At 38.9% G+C, this 21703-nt stretch overlaps 2 protein-coding genes across 4 annotated transcripts in view; one reads left to right on the top strand and one right to left on the bottom strand.

The window, feature by feature from the left end:
* The window catches only part of LOC110840522 (PMS1 protein homolog 1), a 104158-nt gene that overhangs the window by 37985 nt on the left and 44470 nt on the right, over positions 1–21703 (bottom strand). Inside the window, exon 3 of one of the 3 annotated variants that reach the window (XM_087352000.1) lies at positions 4124–4289. The exons of the other annotated variants lie outside the window; for them this stretch is intronic. The gene's annotated coding sequence lies outside the window, so the exon portion shown is untranslated. The remainder of the gene's footprint in view (positions 1–4123; positions 4290–21703) is intronic. 3 annotated transcript variants of the gene reach the window in all.
* Positions 15325–21703, top strand: part of LOC110840527 (uncharacterized) — a 57968-nt gene continuing 51589 nt past the window's right edge. Inside the window, exon 1 of the mRNA XM_022085623.2 lies at positions 15325–15566. The gene's annotated coding sequence lies outside the window, so the exon portion shown is untranslated. The remainder of the gene's footprint in view (positions 15567–21703) is intronic.

Below are 21703 nucleotides of genomic sequence, written 5' to 3'. Positions count from 1 at the left end.
GCACTGCAGCAGCCGCGCGCGCACACACACACAAACACATAAATATTTCGAATAACTTTGGGGCTTTACCTAATGTCGCAGCGAAGGGACCTCACGGTTTATGCCAGTGAATAAGATGTTCCTTAGGTGGGATTTTAATTACGCCACATCCTACCTATCCGCCACATATAATAACTTCACTGGACTCCATGTTGTTAACTAACCTGGCAAACAATCCAGCAGAGGTAACGTTTCGTAAGGATCTAATATTTAACCAACCTTTACGGTCTGACTGTGTGAACCTTAGCCGCTTCGAGAGCATCATACTAAACATACAAAAGCACCAGTGGCGTGCATTAAAAGTTACCTATTTTATGGTAAGTAGTGAGAAAAGCTCGTTGAAATGACTTCTTTCGTATCTTCGTCTCAACCCCACGTTTCGGAAATTCTTTCTCTCTCCATCTTCAGTGTAGAATAAGGCTGTATTGTCGACGCTTAGGAGATCCATACTGTTTCGATCTTCATGTATAAGCCTGATTTCCCGTGTACAAGTAGTCTGTTTTGCAGACGTTTCGGAAATCCTCGCGTACTTAGCTTTTACTAATAGGCCTTCCTTCGCATTGAAACTTAAGACAATATGCGAATCAGGAACGTCGAAAATATATCGCATAAGAGTGCGATAACCCAGATGATGAATACTATCAGTTCTTCTAAATATCTGTCACTTCTACCAGAGTACACGCTTGTACATCCCAGAAGGCAGCCACCATCATACTCGTAGCTGTGAGAACATGAAATATTAAAACCACACACTGTCGTTTATGGAACACCCATCTATGTATTTCTGTATTATCATAGATTTTCGATCACATTGTAGCAACAAATTTAAACACACATACGCCTATATTCTTACGAAAACTCTGATATCATTAGTTAAAGAAATTGTCCTGATGTAACTATCGATTCAACAAACCAAACTTCTTCCTAGCAAATCAGTTTAAATTACGAATTATCTTTCATCACTATATATATGATTCGTTCTTATAATTTTTATAGATGTGGAAAGACAACGCCACTGATATTAACCAACCCCAAACCGATTGAATTACCACATTGTTAATTTACTCTTCCTGCATTAGGCATGACGAGCCTCTGCTATAGGCTATAATTTATGTGATATGTCTGCTGACATGCATTAGTATAGGCCTACATGACATTTCGGGAGTTTACTATATTCCCGTCTTTAATGGACCCCATAATAGTATATATTTGTAATAATAACAACAACAAAAAATTTGTACAACATGGATGTGTTGTTAGAAAGTTTTGAGTCACTAAAATCAACTCAGTGTCGCTCGATATTAATGAAACAGCATTGAAATCATAAAACACCATTTAAAACTCGTTGAAACTAAAATATGTATGAAAAATCATCATTACTTTGTCTTTTTACCCGTGTTTATATGTCAGTGTTCACCCTGTAGCCTAATCTAAAATATATGTCTGTATATTTAGTGATTACCACCGCCAAAAGACCAGGTTATAACAGTTCCCAAAATGCCGTGCGAATTATATGACATACACCTTAGACAATGGATAATTTCATAAAGTAATTACAATTTGGTACATTTATTTACTGACAGTAGTGTTGCTTTCATATTCGGATATGTATTTAAATAGGTTTAATAGCGGCCTTAGTATTAAATCAAGTCACATACTGAAAATCACTCTCTCCATCCGGGCCCCCGTAAGTAACATCAAAGCGAAGACTCCTGAGCTCGCAGGCTCGTTTCAAACTACAAGTGCATGAGAACAGTAGTCCATGTGACAGATCGTATGATAAAGTTCACCTCTTAACGTGCATTGGTTCCTGCAATAACTTTCATATTCTGCTTAGTTATTCTTTTATTCTTTACAAATGCCTAGATGGAAGAAAATCTCATAATTCATGTCACAGATATAAAACGAACAAAGTTTAAAATACTCATGAAAATGTAGGCTATTCAAAGGCGTGCAATTTATCACCTGTACCGAAATCCTGAATAACATGGTGTTATTCTGCCGTATATTTAGAATGATTTATTAGTATGTTTATGACGTAGAAAGTCAATGACGCCGGTAAGCTAAGTCGATGTGCAGTTGAGGGTAAGTTGCCTCCCAACATAAACCTGCAAGCACTGATATCTTGTGTAAATATTTCCACACAAAATGTTATTATGAATAGGAATTAAGATCTTCTTTATCATAAAATAACTAATAGTTGGATTTAAAGTACCTCATTCCTTCAATAAAGTCTTCTCGGGCAATCAGCCGCGTTAACTGGTTACCGTAGTAAACCGATGTTTCGGGAACCAAATCTGTCCCCTTCATCAGGGTTATGATGTGACAGTTAACGGGGCTGATTGCCCGAGAAGACTTTATTGATTATACTCGCCGCGAAAGTCTCAAATCCTATACCTCATTCCTTTCCTGACAAGACGCGACACTTTTACCAGCATCTTCGAGTATTATGACTGGATTTGGTGGATCACTCACTGAAGGACGTGTTTTTTAATTGGGTTGATGTTTAAATTAGTGGCAGAGGACAATGTAACGCTTTCACTAACTTAATTTTATACGGTACTATCTTTAAACTGAAAAATAATAGGAGAAAGTATTAACCCGTTATGGCTGCAGCTAATTAGGTCCGAATACATCACAGAGGTTTATGCAAAAACGGTTAGACGAGACCAGACCGCGACTTATTTTCACCCGCGGCACACCCTAATTTGTCAGACATATGACGACACACCACAAAATTTTGCCTCATGGAAAGGTGATAGAAGATTGCACAGGAGCGTCATATTCTGAACTGGAATTTGGAAGTTTATTAATTTCGTTTATACACAGCACAAAATTATTCTTTCTTCGTGTCTCAATGTAATACTACAAGTTTCGGGTTGATTAACCCATCTTAAGATGTTCCTTTTTCATTTCACACGCTATTACTCTGTTTGAATTCTTAGGTAGCTCTGTTTTCTTTCTGAATGAAGATTAAGAAGTTAAAATATTGACTTTTCTTGAATTCTTTCTGGAGAATGTTCCCCTACTGGGCGTGGGTGAATTAGTTACGTTCGTGTCAAGTTGAGATCGTTCATTTGACTAAAATATTTTGAGTGTACAATTAAAACATGCTATAAATTAAAATTAAAATGTGCCAGAATCTCATCTTAATCACAATACCAAGTTACGTTTCATAGGCTCTGGTTATATTCATGCTGGGAATTTCTTGTTGTTGTGGCCTTGCGATGGTTGTTGGGATGCAAATTAGTTTCGTAGTTAATGGTGAGTAGAAATCTTATGTTGATGATGTTTGAAGATATTATTTGCTGTCTTGTGTTTCTTTTGCAAGAAGTTGTGGTTTACAATCAAATCTCCATGGCCATAAATATATATATAGTATAGAAATAAATCCTTGACCTACAAGATTGTAGACATATGAAAACACAACATAACACATGTTAAATAAAATTATCGATAATGAATCAGTGTGTGTGTGTGTGTATTGCGGAATCTGATTACGAAGGGTAATGCATTGTCTTTTTCGAAAAAAACGTGCGAATACACAATTTCTTATAAAAAAAATTGCGGAACTCCTGAAACCTTGTGGTGGCACAGTTGTGGAACACGGGACTAGACGATGACTGCGTAGCCCTACCTTAAAACAAGGCAAATGGAGTGAGTATTTATCGCCTATTTGGTGGGACTGTGTTAGTACCCGTCTAGAAACACTGAAAAAAACTATTGAAATTATCAAGTACTAATAGAAAACCCATTGATATTCATGGTGTGATTTATTTTATATCTTCATTCCTCACCTCATTCCTTCAGTTCCTTTATATAATTCCATCCTTTCTCCTCGATTCCTTTCCCATCCTTTTCATTTGCCCGTGTTACGTACAAGAACAGCAATGATAAATATCAGGCGTGCTACATACTACGTTATTTCACATATTAAAATAAGTCGAATACCTCAGTAAGTGATAATGTGTTTACAGTTTGTTTAGTTACACAATTTAAACTAAGTTCTTTGAGGATCAACAAACTACAAACAACACTTCGTTTAATTTTAATTAAGGAAGTATAAACTCAGTATTTTACTTACATTCTATTGTTTTGGACGTCAGACTGAAGTGTAATTAAAAGTGGCACCCTGCACACAAACTGGCCATCACTGACTAGAAATATACCAGCGAAGTCGGAGAACCAAGTGAAACACACCAAAATTCCTACGCTTATCGTTGAAATGACAAAGTGACTCGCTGCTTCACCTGAAACGACAATAAAATTTAGCTTCATTTCCTGTCCTCATATGTAGATTTTTGTGGACAGGCCAAAATTCATAGTCCTTTCTTCAGTTCAATGTACATTAAACCATAAGCATAATGCAATTACAACTGTATGTCAGTAACAGAATCTGCAGTTTAGTTTTAGTAGATACGTCATTAATCAAAATTCTACCACTGTTAATTCTAACTGATCTCTGTAGATGGAACTATATTCAAGTTTCGTGCTTTATACATATTCCTTCCTTGTTGCAACAATGATAAAAAGTTAATTATGTTCATAAACAGCAGCAGCTACCGTTTCGAGTTCTAAGCACTGGTAGTAATTAATTATAGAAGACGCACACAGACATTTACAAATTGGAAGTCATGGAGAGCGGTCAGATGTATAAAAACAGATGAACAGCTACGACGCGATACAGAATGTTTCTAACTTGACGGTTTGTTCCTTTTAAACTAATGAACCGGCTGTTTTTGAAACAGCTGCGTTCATCTACAGCACATAAGTATTCCTGGTTTCATAACTATGTCCACACAGGTAAAATATTACACTTGAATTTGGAAATGCGGGTTCACTCAGCAAATGAAGAAACACGATATACTATAATAACGCGCTTGTTTAATACAATATTGCATTGAAATAAAAATGTTATGATTAGTAAAACAGGAATTTAAATTCGTCTATAATGCGAGTAGAGACATCAAGTCCTCATTTTTCAAAACTACTTCTATTCACAAGTCGTAAAATGTTTCTATTGCGAGTAACAGGTTTTGGGCTTATAATTATTTTAAAACTGATTACAGTCCATTTTGGAGAAGAACTACTTCACTGTAGAGATTTTCTAAATCCTTATCAAGTTTTCGTGAATGAAACATCCACTTAATTATCGCAAGTTAAAGCATAATTTAAACTAAAAAATAAAAAGCATTTCCAGGACTTTTTCTTCCCCTGATGTAATCTTAATTTCTATTTGTTGTTATTTTTATCGTGTAGGCTTCCAAACATTCTTAGAATTATTACGTACAATTATATGATATCTTTGCTAAACACATTGGTTTCATATAAAGGCCAATATTGTACCCTTATATAGTATTTACTTCTAGACCAATTCTTTTCCTGACTAGAAGAATTTATGCGTTATACTTTAAGATAATAGATAATTTAAAAGGTTTTTGAAAATCCTTTAGAATTTTAAAAAATACTTCAATTTCAATGTAAGATTAAATACTAAAGAAATTCTCTTAAGAATTTGACTGCCGGTTTTATATGGGAAGCGTGTGTAAGAAAACACTAAATATGCTACTAGATGCGTATAAAACATTCCTTCTGCTAGTCAGTACTTATTAAGATGTATTAATATATTTATATAAAGTGATATTCTTATGTTATCCTATTTAAATAGAATTTATAATGTCATTATATTTCAGCAGACACTCAAAAACCAAACATAATTCAGATCTGTTCGTGTAGACTTCGTCTTTACATAGACGTACAGTCAAACACTAATACTAACAGATGCTCACGTATTATTTTGAAACTGGGCAATAAATGAGAGATTTTTAAAACGCCATAACAGGTTCCTAGAACACTAAAATATTCTTCACAGAAAAAAATGCATCGCTGTAGAAGGTAAGAATAAGAATCGGTAGCGGGCTATTGTGAAATTGTAATGAACATTTTGGTTCCATATAAGGGGGAAATTATTGAATCGCTAAATGTCTAACGTCTTCTCGAGAAGGCCTGGTTTCAATGGAGTTAGTTCGTGGAAAAAGGAATCATGTCGAAAATAACTCACAAGTCCATGAAAATACTTCTGATGATATGAAAATGAAAACAGATGTTTTAATCACCAAGTTATATTTGTAGATGTATTTTATACCAATATCTGATTGTTAATGTTTCCTGTGTATGAAAGTCAACCGTGTGAACAAGTTTCTCAAATATGCAAATTAGACGGAGTACAGAAGTACGTGTCATTAACGAAAGTAGGACATCAAATGTCCAATCATATTGAAGTGAATTAGCTGCTGTTGTGGGCAACCTAGATTCCTCAATCAGATCTCCGTGAGGACAATCACTTCAGACAAGACTCTCGTGATTGGGTGGAACAGTTCTTATGTTCCAACTTAACTCAACTCTAACTTGTCAAATTAAATGTCTATTAAGATCAAACCACACTGATTTTACAAGAGAGTTAATAATAGAATACGTTTTATACGGTAAAGAATGACACTATACTACTCGTTGTTTGATATACCTTATTGACATTGCTTACTCACTTTCTTAAGTTCAGTCTTGTAGTACGCTGTAGTTTTTCTGTAACTCGCCTGTTACTTTATTTGTAGAGAAAACGAAAGTTCAGCACCACCAACACAAAATTATGCATTGAACATAGCATGTATTCGCTTAGGATTTAACGCTATACTGATTTGTACAACATCTTTATATAATCTAAGAATCGGCCGATCTATTTGCATAAACAACATATAATTGTATATTTATTGCAGTAAATTCCATTGCAGTAGTCCTGTTCATTCATACACGGTAAATTATATCAAGAAAATTTTAAAGTTGGACATGATTACTTCATTCTGCTTTCGCCTCTACGTTTAAAGAAACTATTAACACCAAAACATTTTCGTTGCTTCAAAACTGTCTTGCAGTAAACGTGTCAGGCATATGTGAAAGATGAGATGGAAATTCTAAAATTGTTTGTTTCAAAAAAGAATTTGTAAATACCTATCACAAATTTATAACACAATTATCACAACAAAACTGTACGCCCATAAACTCCTGTTTGGTGCAAATGTATGTTTTGTCTGAGAAATTTTGTGTTCAATTTTATTTCAGATCGCTCGTTGAATTTTGTCAGGATTATTATTGTTGTTGTTGTTGTTGTGACAAATGCTAGCAAAGAAAGTAGAAATATTTTCTTTTAGGGAAGGGCTAATTGCTTAAAAATTAATATTCTTTAGGTTATATTTTCGCGGAAATTTGGTAAGAACTTTATACCATTAGATGCCACCGCAATCTCGTAATTTTATATTTCCTACACTTAGTAATAGCAACATGACGGACAGGCAAACTGAAGCAGAATTACTGCACTGGCTTGAGGTCAAAACTAGGACAGTGTGGGAAATTTGTGTGGGACAGGTGGTATGCTGTTTGACGTAAATAACTCGTCAACTGTCGTGAAGTGAGAGCCGTTGTGCTATACCACCGGGCAAAGAGCGATCAAGGGTAGAATTACCACAGTAACACGAAGTATCTCTGGCTCACCAGAGGTCAAAGCCTTTGTTTCTCGGAAGTCTAAAAAAGATTTTCGGTGCGTGCAGTTCACCATCCATACATCGGAGGCCGAAGGCCGTCGTGTTCACCCTCGGGCTTTGATACATTATACAGTACAGGGTTGGTTGAATATCTCAAAGTGGTGTGCCGCCAAGAACACAGAGCTCTGGAGATGCGTATCGACTCTGTGTTCGCCTTATAATATAAAAGTGGTCCAGAGCTGCGGTTACTGTAACGTCTGTAATAATAATGGCTGATTCAGCTCACAGCGGTGATTCCCAGGTCTGTTCTCAATTAATAGTTGGGAAATCTTCAAATATTATGGACGTAAAACGTGAATGGACAAGTGCTTATTCGTGTTATATAAGGTGCTTGATAAAATAAAACAACAGCCATTTTGTTCAAAATCGTATCATACGCAGCCATCCATGACATGTACTCCCAATAATGTTTTTTTTATATAGGCAACAAACATATTGGATACTTTTTTCTCTGCATGCGACATGGATGTGCAACCTTTAAGCGCTCTCCTAAATATAAAGTTAACTCCTCTATCAATTTTATTTCCACTATTGCAGGAATCGACATTGTACTTCCCCCGCATTGGCGCTGCATGTAATTTCAGAAAATAAACAACTTTTTAAACATGTGTTCCAACGAAAAATGTAATTAATAGCATTGTGAGGAACGACCAAATTTACTCAAAGATGTCTAAATATCATTTACAAATTCAGTTCTTACCTCAAAGAGAACATATGACTATTACGAAAATCAGTTGGTTACTGCTTGTAAATTGTCGATGTTTATTCCGAGAGCCATTTGAAACCAACAAATACACTCTAGGAATATGCGGAGTTACTGATTATTAAAGCAAGTGGTACATATAGTTACCATTAGGCTTTGAAGGGTTAAAGTTCTCTAATTAAATACGACTTCTTACTTTTCTAAGACACGTCTTTATATGAGATTATTTAGATGCTTCACGACCAGTTTCTCTTCACATTTTACGAACTTCTTTACGTTATTAATATTTCGGATGGTCTATTACATATCTTCTTCGTTTTGGTATTTAGGATTTTGAAACAAGATCTGTTTAACCCCTTCGAAGCCGAAACTCTTTTAAATAATATTACAAGAATTCAGTCCGTACCTCAAAGAAACACAAAACTTCACATTACAAAGATCAACTGGTTATTGCAGTTTAAGGAAACAATGACTATTTACATTGAGACTTAGGCTTAAATACAAAATAAAAGTTTAGTGGCTGTTAAATCAGGTGGTACATATAATTATTTTTTTAAAAGGTTAAAACTACAAGTTCCTTTATTACCATTGAGTGTCATCTTTGTTCTGAAACACACCATTAGGAAAGTCCAAAGGAGTCAGGAAGAATTGAACAGAATGGGACACACCAACTTTTTGTCCATCCTGATGATGTTAATTAGTTGGGCGAAAACACGAATGCCATAAAAAACAAAGAAGCTGTCTTGGATGCTAATAAGAAGGTTGGTCTTCGAGTAAACGCAAACAAAACTAGCTTAAGTACAATGAATGTTCTTGCCTCTTTACAGGAATGCCGGACAGAATCATAATATGACCACAGCTAATAAATCGTAAGAAAATAAGCCAAAGCTAAAATATTTGGGAGTTGCAGTAACAAATCTGAATTACACACACGACAAATTTAAGAACATGATAAATTCGTTGAGTTCTTGCTATCATTTAGATCAGTTCAGATATTTTATCTTCCGATCTAATATCTAAAACGTAAAAGACTGGAAGATAAACCCTCCGAAACTTGGCCTCTAACAAAGAGAGCGAAAAGAATGTTAAATAGGCAAGACAAGTAGCACGCATGCGAAAGATGTGAAATTAAACCGCCGGACATAAGAACTTATTTATTAGCGACAAAATTTCAACGTTTTAAATTCATGTTATTATGTTAATGATATACATATGTAAGAAGCTTAATTTTAATTCTGCAAGCATTCTGTGCTTCAAGTTAATTTCTACCAACAAGTTGTCACTATGTAAACTTACTGTAGTATACACGTCGATGCCGATCGGTCTAGAATTCGGAATATCTCCCTGAGAACAGCTTTTTCTCTGTCAGATTTGAGGTTACGGCAGCGATTATGAAGATGTCTGTCTTCTTAAGTGATTAGGGCTCATCGCCCTGATGATGGAAGCAGCAAACATCTATGAAGCGTTGGTAAACTTCTACCATACTATCCCAGAAGACAATAAATCTTCATTTTTTTCTCTGTTAATAAGACTCACTATCCCTTACGAGTACGAGGTGCGATCGGAAAGTTTCTAGACTGCGCCTATAAAAACCCGTACACTTATCTCAGGTATTAAATTCATCCATCACCCTCGACGTAGTTCCCCTGGGAGTGAACACAACGATCCCAGCGCCGCTGCCAAGCCTGGAAGCATCCCTGGAAATCTTTCTTTCTCAGCCTGTCAAGCACCATCTGCGATTCTGCCTGAATCTCTTCTATCGTCTCAAATCTCCTTCCCTTTAGCTGAATTTTCATCTTTGGGAAGAGGAAGAAGTCACACGGCGAATAAGGAGGGTGCGGGATGACGGCCATGGTGTTTGAGGCCAAAAACTGCCGAACTTTGAGGGCGGTGTGCGCTGGCGCGTTGTCATGATGCGTCGCATGTGGAGTTCTTCCTTTAGAAACAGCTGACAGGTTCCATAGCCTATCCCAACAATGTCGCACAAGTCGTTGATGGTACGACGTCGATCTTCGTGAATGGCCTGCCGAATCTTCGTAACATTTTCGGGCGTTGTGCTCGAAGATGGTCGTCCAGAACGCTCGTCATCATCGACAGAGGTTCGGCCATTTTTAAAACGTGAATGCCACACAAAAGTTTGTGCACGACCCATTGCGGACTCCCCAAATGCTTGCTTTAGCATTTCATAGGTTTCCGTAGCCTTTTTGGCGAGTCTTTGGCAAAATTTGATTTGTTCATGAAAATCCGCCATTCCGAAATCGCAGGAGGGTCGGTGTAATGCACTACCAAAACGCCCGTAACTAAGAAACAAAAGCTAATTCGATGATGCCGGCTGGCACACTGATTCATTATGAATGTAGGCCGCACCCCCTAAAGGCAGAAGCTCGTACTACATCCGGTTCGCCCGCTATTGACACAGTCTTGAAACTTTCCGATCGCACCTCGTATATGTTAAATTCAACCACAGTGAAAGCTGAGGTAGATAATTAAACATCTTAGGTTACGGTATTGACGTTTTGTGGTCACTGGTAAAATACTATGACAAGACAATTTTATTATATAATAATTTTAATGTTTAATGTCTTCTTTTTCGGAATTTTCGGTTTAGATCTTTTGGTCTTTCGCATTCAGAATTAGGCGTTAGAAAATTGTACATATTGCATTTAACCATGTGGTCTTGATTATCATTAAAATGGATTCTACTTTACACGGGCAGTGAGATCGTGGTACTAGAAAGTGGGTCTGCAGATTCGCGTTGGCGTTCGTCCAACTCCCCCGCCGCCTATGGATTGATTGTCTTGAGAAGACGCAATCAAGTATCCTCGTTAGAGATGCTGTACTGAAGACCCACTTACGAACGCATCCTGTTGTGAAATGTTCACCACACACGATCGGGACTAGAAACCATGGCTTCTTGTTGGCCCTCAACTACCGAGTGGAGATGAATTTAACTTTGGAATTATTCACGATCTGGGTGGCATGTATTCCCTTCATTCCTAACGGGTGTTTCATACAATTCATTCCACTGGCGACTTGAGAAACTGTAACAAACAGGCTAATTAAATAAGGGCCTCTACAGTTGCAATTAACACACACACGTTCCAAATTCAGTATTTTGAAATCCAAACATTGATCATCTTCAATAAATTTAATTTTACTATTTTACTTTCACTATAACTTGCATCAGGCGCCACGGTGGTCTAGAGGGTAGAACGCTGGCCTTGTAATCCTGGGGTCTCGGGTTCGATTCCCGGCGGTGCCCGAATTTATAACTTGTGTTGGGCAAGGCCGTGGTCTAGGCAATACGGAGTTTTCCTCCGTGGCATCCCAACAATTACTCCATTCACACACAGAAGAAGGCAATGGCAAACCACTTCTGGATCATCCGCCAAGAACGTATATGAACAGGTCCCAGTCCGAGAAAAGGATGGAAGGATCCTGTTCATATGGACCTGTCGTCAGACAGAACACTAAATAAATAATATAACTTGCATCATTAATACACGTGTTTTGCTCAAAAACTTTCTTGTAGCCTGTGTGGGCATGCGCTTCTAGATTATTCTTTTCAAAATACCAAAGTTCACGCTGTCTGGATAAAGTCAATCAATCGCCTAGTGTCATCTGCCTGAACATCCTTCCGTCCATTTGCCAATCTGCCCGTCAATGTTAGTCTCTGGGTTATGGCGTCGTGTGGACTTCTACGTGGATATCAATGCTTCGAAGGAACATCCTGCCTCTAACTTCAGGGCTGACACAGTACAGATCACAAAACCTACATCCTCAGGTAGACTGACAATGGATATAAGGATATACACATAGGCAGGTTACCTGACTATGGAGGCAGTATGTTCTTTCGAATCGCTGGAATCTACATAAAAATTCATACGGTGTTACAACCCAGAAGACCAAATCGGCATCTTCATAGCTGTGTGATCCTTAATGTCATTCTACTTGTTTATCTGCAATTTTGCTTTAATCGCCCAGAAAACAATTTCAGCTGAGTCGACTTTATTTAATAGTTATACATCAATAAATTTAGTCTGGAGTTGAACAGTTTGAGGTTAAGTGAGTGGAAATGTACTTTAAAATGGAAACCAACGTTTGGTAAGCGGGCTCTACCCTCATTCAATTGTTTAATTTTACTGTTCTTATTAACATATCTGGTTATTTAGTTCGGCGATCGTGATGCACGAGAGAAAGTCGTTATTTAGGGCACAGTAGATTGTCAAGCTACAAAAAAATGTAATTAATATATTATTGAGAAAATGACTCTTGAACTCGTATTACGGGTGAAGACATCAAAGTTAAGAAAAATAACTGAATAATACAACACGTTAGAAGCTAAGGACACAAAGTTTGTGGTCCTGTAACCGCAGATCTATAGATTATAAAATATATTCGGAGATCACAATTACCAGAATACAAAACTAACAGATACGGGCTAGTAGAAAAACAGGAAACAAACAAACAAACAGGACGTTTGATCTGAGTTCTGAGATGGAGCAGTGAGTTCAGAAACAGGACTTCCACTTCTTGTCGTTGAAATAATCATGTCAAATATCATATCAAGATAGCATAATGCATTTATATGGCAGAGGAAACAGAAAACACATCTGAAATCGACAAAGAAATGTGGATTGTCACCTACTTATGCAATGGTTGAAGAATAAAAACAAAACGAAGAAGTCTTTTGCATAACTTCAATATACGTCGCCTAGACCGAGCGACACTTCAGTCACAAAGAAAAACTTATTTAGGATACCGAAGGTTTATTTAATGTCTGCCTAACTTTTTATCTGTCTATCCGTCTACCTGTCCTTTGCCTGTTTATCTGTCCATCAGTCCGTCCGTTCATCCATCCATCCATCTGTATCTACTTATGTATCGATACCGACTACACCTGTTAGTCCAGTGACAACAAAAGCATTCTTGCGGCAGCAATTCTTTAAATATGCGTCTCTTTGATCATAAAGCCAAACTTATGTGAGGCTCGGCTTCCGGTATTATTGCGCTCAAAAACCACTACACCATTCAGTACATGAGGTTTATGTTAGGTTGGCTGTCCGTGTCAGTCTGGCTTTCAACAGACGCCCATTACAAACTCGCCTTGTTACTCCACTTTACAGTTTCCAGCAGAAATGAAATTCCTTTCTTCCCTGCTGCCAGCAGAACTAAGTGCAATATTTTTGAATGGATCTTGCCCGAACCTCGGTAACTAGAGACAGGTGTGTGACCACCTTCATAACAATAAGAAACTATAGTTTCTGTCTTAAACATTGCGCAGTTGCCGATAGAAGGAGCAGCAGTCCCCGTCCACTGACTCGGTCAGCAAAGCCTTTGGGCCGTGTGCTAACAAGAGAAGGATTATCTAAAACTACATTTCCCATAGCGGGAGCCTCCTTACCCCGCCGCAAGGTGGCTGTGAGGCCATCTTGAAGGAGGGGGGGGGGGTGCTAATGGTCCAATCACAATTCTTATAAACTGATACGAAAAGGCCACACTAAACAATAGCAGACAATTCCAAAGAAAACGTGCTTTAAAAAGAATGTCATTAAGATTAATTTGTATCTTATATGCGTCATGTTTGTGTTTGATTAAATATATTTATTTTGTACAGTCTATACACAAACGTTTGAAGTTTATTGGTGTTGTAAAAATTATATAATATTAAAACATTTTGTCATTAAGATTAATTAGTAATTATTTCTACAAATTGCTCAGTCGCATGTTAAATGGTTTCTATAGGCTGGAGGGGGGGGGGGGGCAGCATATCACAACGAGGTTAGGGAACTACTAACCAATGCAACTGGGAATATTGAGAAATTCCTGAATAAAAGAACCATCGTGTATCTGTACCCTCACTTTTTGGTTATTGAACTATCTAATATAAGACGTAAAGACTACTGAAAGATATGTCAAAAGATTATACGTTTTTGAATCATGGTATCTGGTCACTAAAAATATTGTAATAAAGGGAGAGTTAATTTTGTGATCAAAATAGATGTCCTTCTTGTACCTTAGCAAAGTAAATTATGTATTTTCTTGCTGTCTGACTCAATGCCAATAAATGCTGAGAAAGAGTAATTTTCTTGGAACTAATATAATTATTCTTTTTGTTTATTCATCTGTTTAAAACATTTAGTCTTCGGACGAATTCTCATTGGACATTCAACTCGAGTCAATTTAATTCAGTAAGATTTCAGGTTTTCATGGTGGCGAGAATCAAGATGACGGTCTTCTGAGATATTGCGCTGTGTGGTCTCGTAGAAATTTACCGACGTTTCAAAGTATATTTACTACAGTAAGCACCCAGCACTTAGTCCAGGTCTGAGGCTACCTCGACCAAGGGGCCCAACAAATTGGCTTTCTATCCTCTTACATCTTTTACCTTAAGACGGAAGTAAAATCCAGCTTCTGAAACGTAGACTCAACTAATGAAGATGCTTTAGGACAGAGGTACGTCCCGCGTAAGAAAGATGCGAGCAGAATCAATACCGCGAAACAACGCAATATTTGATACTTATGGGCCCACCCAGCCAACTACACGATGGGTAAAACATGCCTGCTTCTGACTCACATTTCATGTTGATCGCAGTGTACAGATACCAAGAATTTTATTTATTTGTGGTTCATTTAATGAAATAATGAATTACAAAGATTTGAAATGAGGTTTTTGTAGCCTAATGTAAGGAACGATTTCGACATTTTCCTGGACAGATCGAGAAAAACCACGGGAAATCGCAAGTCAGGATAGACAGTCTCTGGCCGAGATTAGATAACAGAGTGGCTGAATCTGTTGTAAATGTGATGAACACAAATTGAATGCAGTCACAATTGCGCCTCTCGTAACGAACGTTAACAAACGTTTCTTCCACTTTTCCTACTGCAAGCAGCCGGGACATAGGGTAGCCTGCGCTGTCAAGCACACGGCCTTTCATGCCTGTGTGGAGAGGTGAAGAGGAGGGGCGACAAGAGCTTTGTGAGACGAGAGCTTCAGAGGTCAGTCCGTAACTGCAGCAACTGCAAAGCTCATACTGGTCCCAGCCAGTTTGTTTAGTGACGCCGAGCCGCGAGGAAGTCAGTAGAGCTTATCAGTGTTTGATTCTTGTGCGTTTATATAAGATACAGTGGAATGTCATGGCGACCTTCAGCGATGATTATCATTTTCGTCGTGAGGAAGTGACAGTGATTTTTCAGTGTTACAGACTTCGGGAGCGACCGGCGAACAGGTTAGTAAGAGTAGCATTTACATCGATGAAGTGTCATGTGATGAATGCGAGGTAAATTAACCAGTACTTGGGGCGGAATTACTAAAAAGCCTAAAAACTTTCATTCAACGGAATGTAAAACAGAAACCAAAATAATTATTATGTGGCATAACAATAATACAAGCTGCAAAGATTTGCTGTTGACATGAGTATATTTTTGCAGAAGAAATACTTCCAGAAAGCAGGCTCCTTTGTACATCCTTACAGCAAATTCACACTTGTTTCTACCATTCTACATACTACGGCAGAAGTTTTCTGTTTGAATGAAGACGTTTACATGTCAGGTTGGGGTTTGAGGTTTTCACGAACATTAAGGGAATTGTTTGTGATGTCTGAGTAAATAGCAAGTAAGTCGCAGCGTAATTTGAATGATGTCTGGTAAATCCTGTTATTTTCAGCTCACTCGAAGGGCTTCTGTTTAGGTTAACGGCATACGGAGTCTGTGGCACTGGAATTACATTTTTTCCCCGATATTAATCTTAGAATAGCTTTTACCTCGCATCATTTACATGCACAAGGGATCCTGATCTTGAATTAATCTTCACTGATAATCAATTACAGACGTTTCTCAAAGATAATCAGTCTGAATCTTCGCTGAATGGGTCTCCAGATCTGCTGTTTTGTCCTCAGCATTTTTCTCATTCAAGAATCAAAATATCAGTAGCCCTTTGAACCCTAAGCTCCTATAAAATAAAAACTGCAGCATTTAGAAGGGAGGTGAGATGTGGCGGGTCGTAAAGTTTTCCTCTTGAAAGTTTATTGCCCTCAAGAGACCACCAACGAAAACAGCAAAAATGGCGAAAAGGTGACATTCCAAGTACCGCAATGTCTTTGTCAGACAGGATTACTGTGACAGTCTTTCCTTTACGCTTGCCATGTTTTGTCAGTCTGGACTGTACAGTTAGGACTTCGCATTCCTCCCAAGCTCCCACACTGATGGTTCAACGTGGAGACAAGAAGAAACTAAGGACCGGGCGTAGTTGGGAACGACGGTAACAAATCAAAATTGTGTTCACGAGATAATTAAGAGCAGAATAAAATCAGGAAACTCTCTCGCTACCTGCAGTTCAGAGTCGTTTGTCTTCCTGTCTTTGTCTAAAAGCGCGAAGATTAAAAAGGCTATAATTTTACCTGTCTTTCATGTGGGTGTGAAACTTGGTCTTCACGTCAAGGCGAGAACACAGGATGTTTGAGAACGGGGTACTTGAGAGAATAATTGAATCCAAGAGGGATAAAGTGACAGAAGAGTGGAGAAAATTACATAATCAGGAGCTCCGTAATCCGTACTCTTCGCGAAATAATATCAGGGTGACGAAACCAAGAAGTATGTGATGGGCGAGGAATGTAGTGCGCATGGGGAGATGAGAAATGTATGTACATTTTGGTTGCAAAGCCGGAAGAGAGAAGACCCAGGCGTAGATGGAAGTATAATATTAAAATGAATCTTAGGGAAATAGGGTTGGGGAGTGGATTGGGTTAATCTGGCTCAGAATATGAACCGGTGGTAAGCTCCTGCGAACGCGGGAAGGAACTTTCACGTTTCATAAAAGGCGGGGAATTTTAGTGCTGTGTTAGCGTCTCAAGAAGGACGCTGATCCGTGAGGTTAGTTAAGGCCCGGATTAAGAAGAAAATAGCAGGTGAAATCTCATGAATCTCCTCTGGTGGCTGATTCTAATGGAACAGGAACACATTAATTTGTTTGTAAAAAGTGCAAACGCGTGTCTGCTGTTCGGTTCCTTGCAGACTCAGGGTCATTTTCTTCGTCGCTACTCTCAGATCTCTTCGGATGCCACATATAACGCCGAATTCTAGAAAAATCTCTGGTTTATCTTCACGGCCTCTATATTAATCAGATCCACAGCCTCGTACCCCGTTCGTTTAATATGCATTTTAGTACGATCCTCCCATCTGGACCGATGTCTTCCGAGTGATCTCATCTCTCCAGGTTTCTCCAGCCACACGCATGCATTCATGACGTTGTGTTAGGCACAGGGGGAATTATATCGCTTGTTATTTGCGACCACAAGTTTGAATTGATTAAAATTGAGGCGAGAAAGCATGAATCTCACGAGCTTCATCACTAACACTGATCTCACAATGCTCACGAGTACCCGTTAGCTTCGAATAATTACGTAAAAATGTCTGAATGCTCGAAGTAGCGGATAAAATTCAGAAGCTGTCCGTCTGCAGCAATATGTTTATAAAATAGCCTACAACACGCGAGCAGAGAACGTTTTATTATAGACTCGCCATTTCTTCCTCAAGGCAAGAAGTTAAATTCCCGGTAGCAAGAAAGAGTTCACGTAGAATGCTGGAAGCATCAATATTCATAAGGGTTTCTACGGATTCTATCCTCCATTACTATTCTTCAACAATCCGAAAATATGAACGTGTTCCACGAAGATAGTTTCTGAACTTCGATTCATTTTCAGAAGCCGCTAATGGAAAAATACAACATGTCCGTATTGCAAAGAAAACACTGCATATTACCATTTCAAAGGTCATCTGTTTGACGCTGTTTAAGGAAATACTCCCTCTACACCAAGAATCACGCGAAACACATGCCTAAATATAGACTTAGTGATTGCTACAGCAGGTGGGACATAAAATTCCCACGAGGCTTTAAAGGGTTACGTAACGCCTTCTACTGTCACGGAATAAATATATTTACGAGGTGCGATCGGAAAGTTTAAAGACTGTGTCAATAGAGGGCGAACCGGATGTAGTACGAGCTTCTGCCTTTAGGGGGTGCGGCCTACATTCATAGTGAATCAGTGTGCCAGCCGGCATCATCGAATTAGCATTTGTTTCTTAGTTACGGGCGTTTTGGTAGTGCATTACACCCACCCTCCTGCGATTTCGGAATGGCGTGTGCATCAAATTTTGCCAAAGACTCGCCAAAACGGCTACGGAAACCTATGAAATGCTAAAGCAAGCATTTGGGGAGTCCGCAATGGGTCGTGCACAAACTTTTGTGTGGCATTCACGTTTTAAAAATGGCCGAACCTCTGTCGATGATGACGAGCGTTCTGGACGACCATCTTCGAGCACAACGCCCGAAAATGTTACGAAGATTCGGCAGGCCATTCACGAAGATCGACGTCGTACCATCAACGACTTGTGCGACATTGTTGGGATAGGCTATGGGACCTGTCAGCTGATTCTAAAGGAAGAACTCCACATGCGACGCATCCTGTCTGAGGACCAGAAGCAGAATCGACTTCTCGTTTGTCAGGAGCTCAAAGATCTTGCAAGAACCGACCCCAACTTTCTTTCTAAGCTCCGTGTGACTTCTTCTTCTTCCCAAAGATGAAAATTCAGCTAAAGGGAAGGAGATTTGAGACGATAGAAGAGATTCAGGCAGAATCGCAGATGGTGCTTGACAGGCTGACAAAGAAAGATTTCCAGGGATGCTTCCAGGCTTGGCAGCGGCGCTGGGATCGTTGTGTTCACTCCCAGGGGAACTACTTCGAGGGTGATGGATGAATTTAATACCTGAGATAAGTGTACGGGTTTTTATAGGCGCAGTCTAGAAACTTTCCGATCGCACCTCGTATTCTTACGTAGACACTGATATTGAATGAGTCGGACAGTGATCTAGTTCTTGCGTTATGTCCAGTGCTGTCATGGCGTCGATGTGACCTCAGTAATGTAACACGTTAATTAAGTCCGCCAGTTATGCGTTAATCGTGACTTAATTTTGTCTAAGTTCCATTGGTTTTCTTCGAAGTGAAGTGCCTCTGGCGGTACAGGAAAATATTATTGTACTGCGTATTATCCTGGCTTCTGATAGCTATTTTTGAATTTCTGGCGTTTATATTTATAAACGAGGAAATTACAGAAACCCGGCAATGATGCATGTAATTAAGTAATAATAATGTTTCGACAACAAAATGTAGGACAGAAACATGAATATGCCTAAACATAGATTATAACTAATAAAATTATAGAAAACGTGTCAAAGTTAAAATAATTTGGACTGACAGTTACACACACGAAGAAGTTAAGAGGAGATTATATTTGGGGAATATTTATTAACTTTGAGTTCAAAATATTTTGTCACTGCGTAATGGGTTGTTGCGCCGTGTAGTCTGGTTTATCGACGTTTAAGAAGTGCTTGCTGTAGCTTGAGGCAGTATGACCTCTGAAACGTCGGTAAAATTCTACCAGACTACACGGCGCAACAACCCAGAGGACAGAACTCTTCATAGCGTAGATAACTTAGAAAGAATCGCCCTGATGACGGAGGCAGTATGACCTCCGAAACGTCGGTAAACTTCTACCAGACTACACGGCGCAACAACCCAGAAGACAAGCAACTTCATACTCGACGCCGTGAGAACCTGAAATGTCACCTGTAACGGACAAGTATTTCAGCGACTTATAAAACCGCAACCTTGCCGAGTCCTGGTGAACTGATACACATCAATACCCAGAGACTCTACATTGCAACGTGTTGAGAACAATTAGCATTAATCATCATTTATCATTATGGCTGTCAGCGTTGATCAACATTAAATCTATTTGTAACAAGGTTAAACAAGTAGTCGCAGTATTTTCACGACAAATTCGTTGTCGCAAGGCGTGGTTTCCTGGCGCCACAATTCTGCCAGCCTTGAAATGAAACGAATCACAAGGCGCGGGTTTTCAATAAATCGTTACCGTGATATTATTTAATGGGATACCTCGCTTTCCATGGCTTCACTCGTCTTCCTGTTAGATTTAGATCTGTTTATCTAAGGCAGCTAACTCCGTGGTACAGTGTCTGGATGATCAGCTGTTCAAGGAGTACTGAAAGGTTTATTACCACCATCACAGAGCCCCACCGTCCTCACCTATTTCAAAATAATTCTTTTTTTCCCACGGTGGTCTAGCGGTTAGAACGTTGGCCTTGTAATCCTGGGGGGGTCTCGGGTTCGATTCCCGGCGGTGCCCGAATTTATAACTTGTGTTGGGCAAGGTCGTGGTCTAGGCAACACGGAGTTTTCCTCCGGGGGCTTTCCCGGTTTCTCCGTGGCATCCCAACAATTACTCCATTCACACACAGAAGAAGGCAATGGCAAACCACTTCTGGATCACCTGCCAAGAACGTATATGAACAGGTCCCAGTCCGAGAAAAGGATGGAAGGATCCTGTTCATATGGACCTGTCGTCAGACAGAACACTAAATAAATAAATCTTTGTTTGTCATGTGGCTTTTTTCTGTGATATTTCAGATCAAAACTCGTGTTCCACTTGCTGACAGAAAATCGGTTGTGGTTTAGGGTGATCAAATATAGACTATAGAGCTTAATGAAAGCATATGAAAGTCCTAAGAAAGGCTGAGCGCCTTACTAATGCAAACGGCTCAAATCAGACCGGTTTATAGGGCCTTGGTTCTTCCGATGCCCTTTCATTCTTGAAGCTTCGTGAATACATTCCGGTGAAGCTTTTTTGCGGTGTAAAATACTAAGCAGAAACTTTCGAGGGATGAAGAAAGAGGGGGCTGGAGAAAACTGATGGGTAGTTCCATAATTATTAATTAATTATCACATATTATTAGCATCATCAAGTCAAGGTAGATGAGATTGTCGGCGCATGTAGTGCCCATGGCCGTTGGGAGAAGGTGAGAGGACAATATTAAAATTAAACTAGATAAACAAGGTTTGTAGGTGTGGACTGGATTGCACTGCTTTTGTATGGAGTCCCGTGGCGTTTCGTTGAAAACAGTGGTTAAAATTTCGGGTTCTATTATGCCGGATGAATCAGTGTCAGCTGTCCTAGAAGACATTGCACTGTGGAGTTAGTTGGTAATTTAGAATCTGTACCAGTCTACTGAATTATTTGAATGAGTTTACTTGCCACGGGCTGTTCTGCGCGGGGATTTTTTATTTTATTAATATTCAGTTCCAGTGTGATTAGCATTTACGTGTTAAGAAGATCCAGTTATAAAACAGACAAGAGAAATGACGATAGTAGTGAATTATATGATCCAGTGAAGAAGCTCCATCCACATTATTAGACAGAGCAGGCCGAAACACAAGTTAAAACAAGACGTCGAAGACCGCCCCGTTTTATACTCCTCTGGGTTGCGAAGAGTGGTTATCAACATTTCAGA

The sequence above is a fragment of the Zootermopsis nevadensis genome, unplaced genomic scaffold, assembly GCF_977971745.1.
Source record: "Zootermopsis nevadensis isolate Lab colony 2312 unplaced genomic scaffold, Znev_1.0 Znev_ptg000020l, whole genome shotgun sequence".
Classification (NCBI taxonomy): domain Eukaryota; kingdom Metazoa; phylum Arthropoda; class Insecta; order Blattodea; family Termopsidae; genus Zootermopsis; species Zootermopsis nevadensis.
This window is presented reverse-complemented; position numbering and strand designations above follow the sequence as displayed.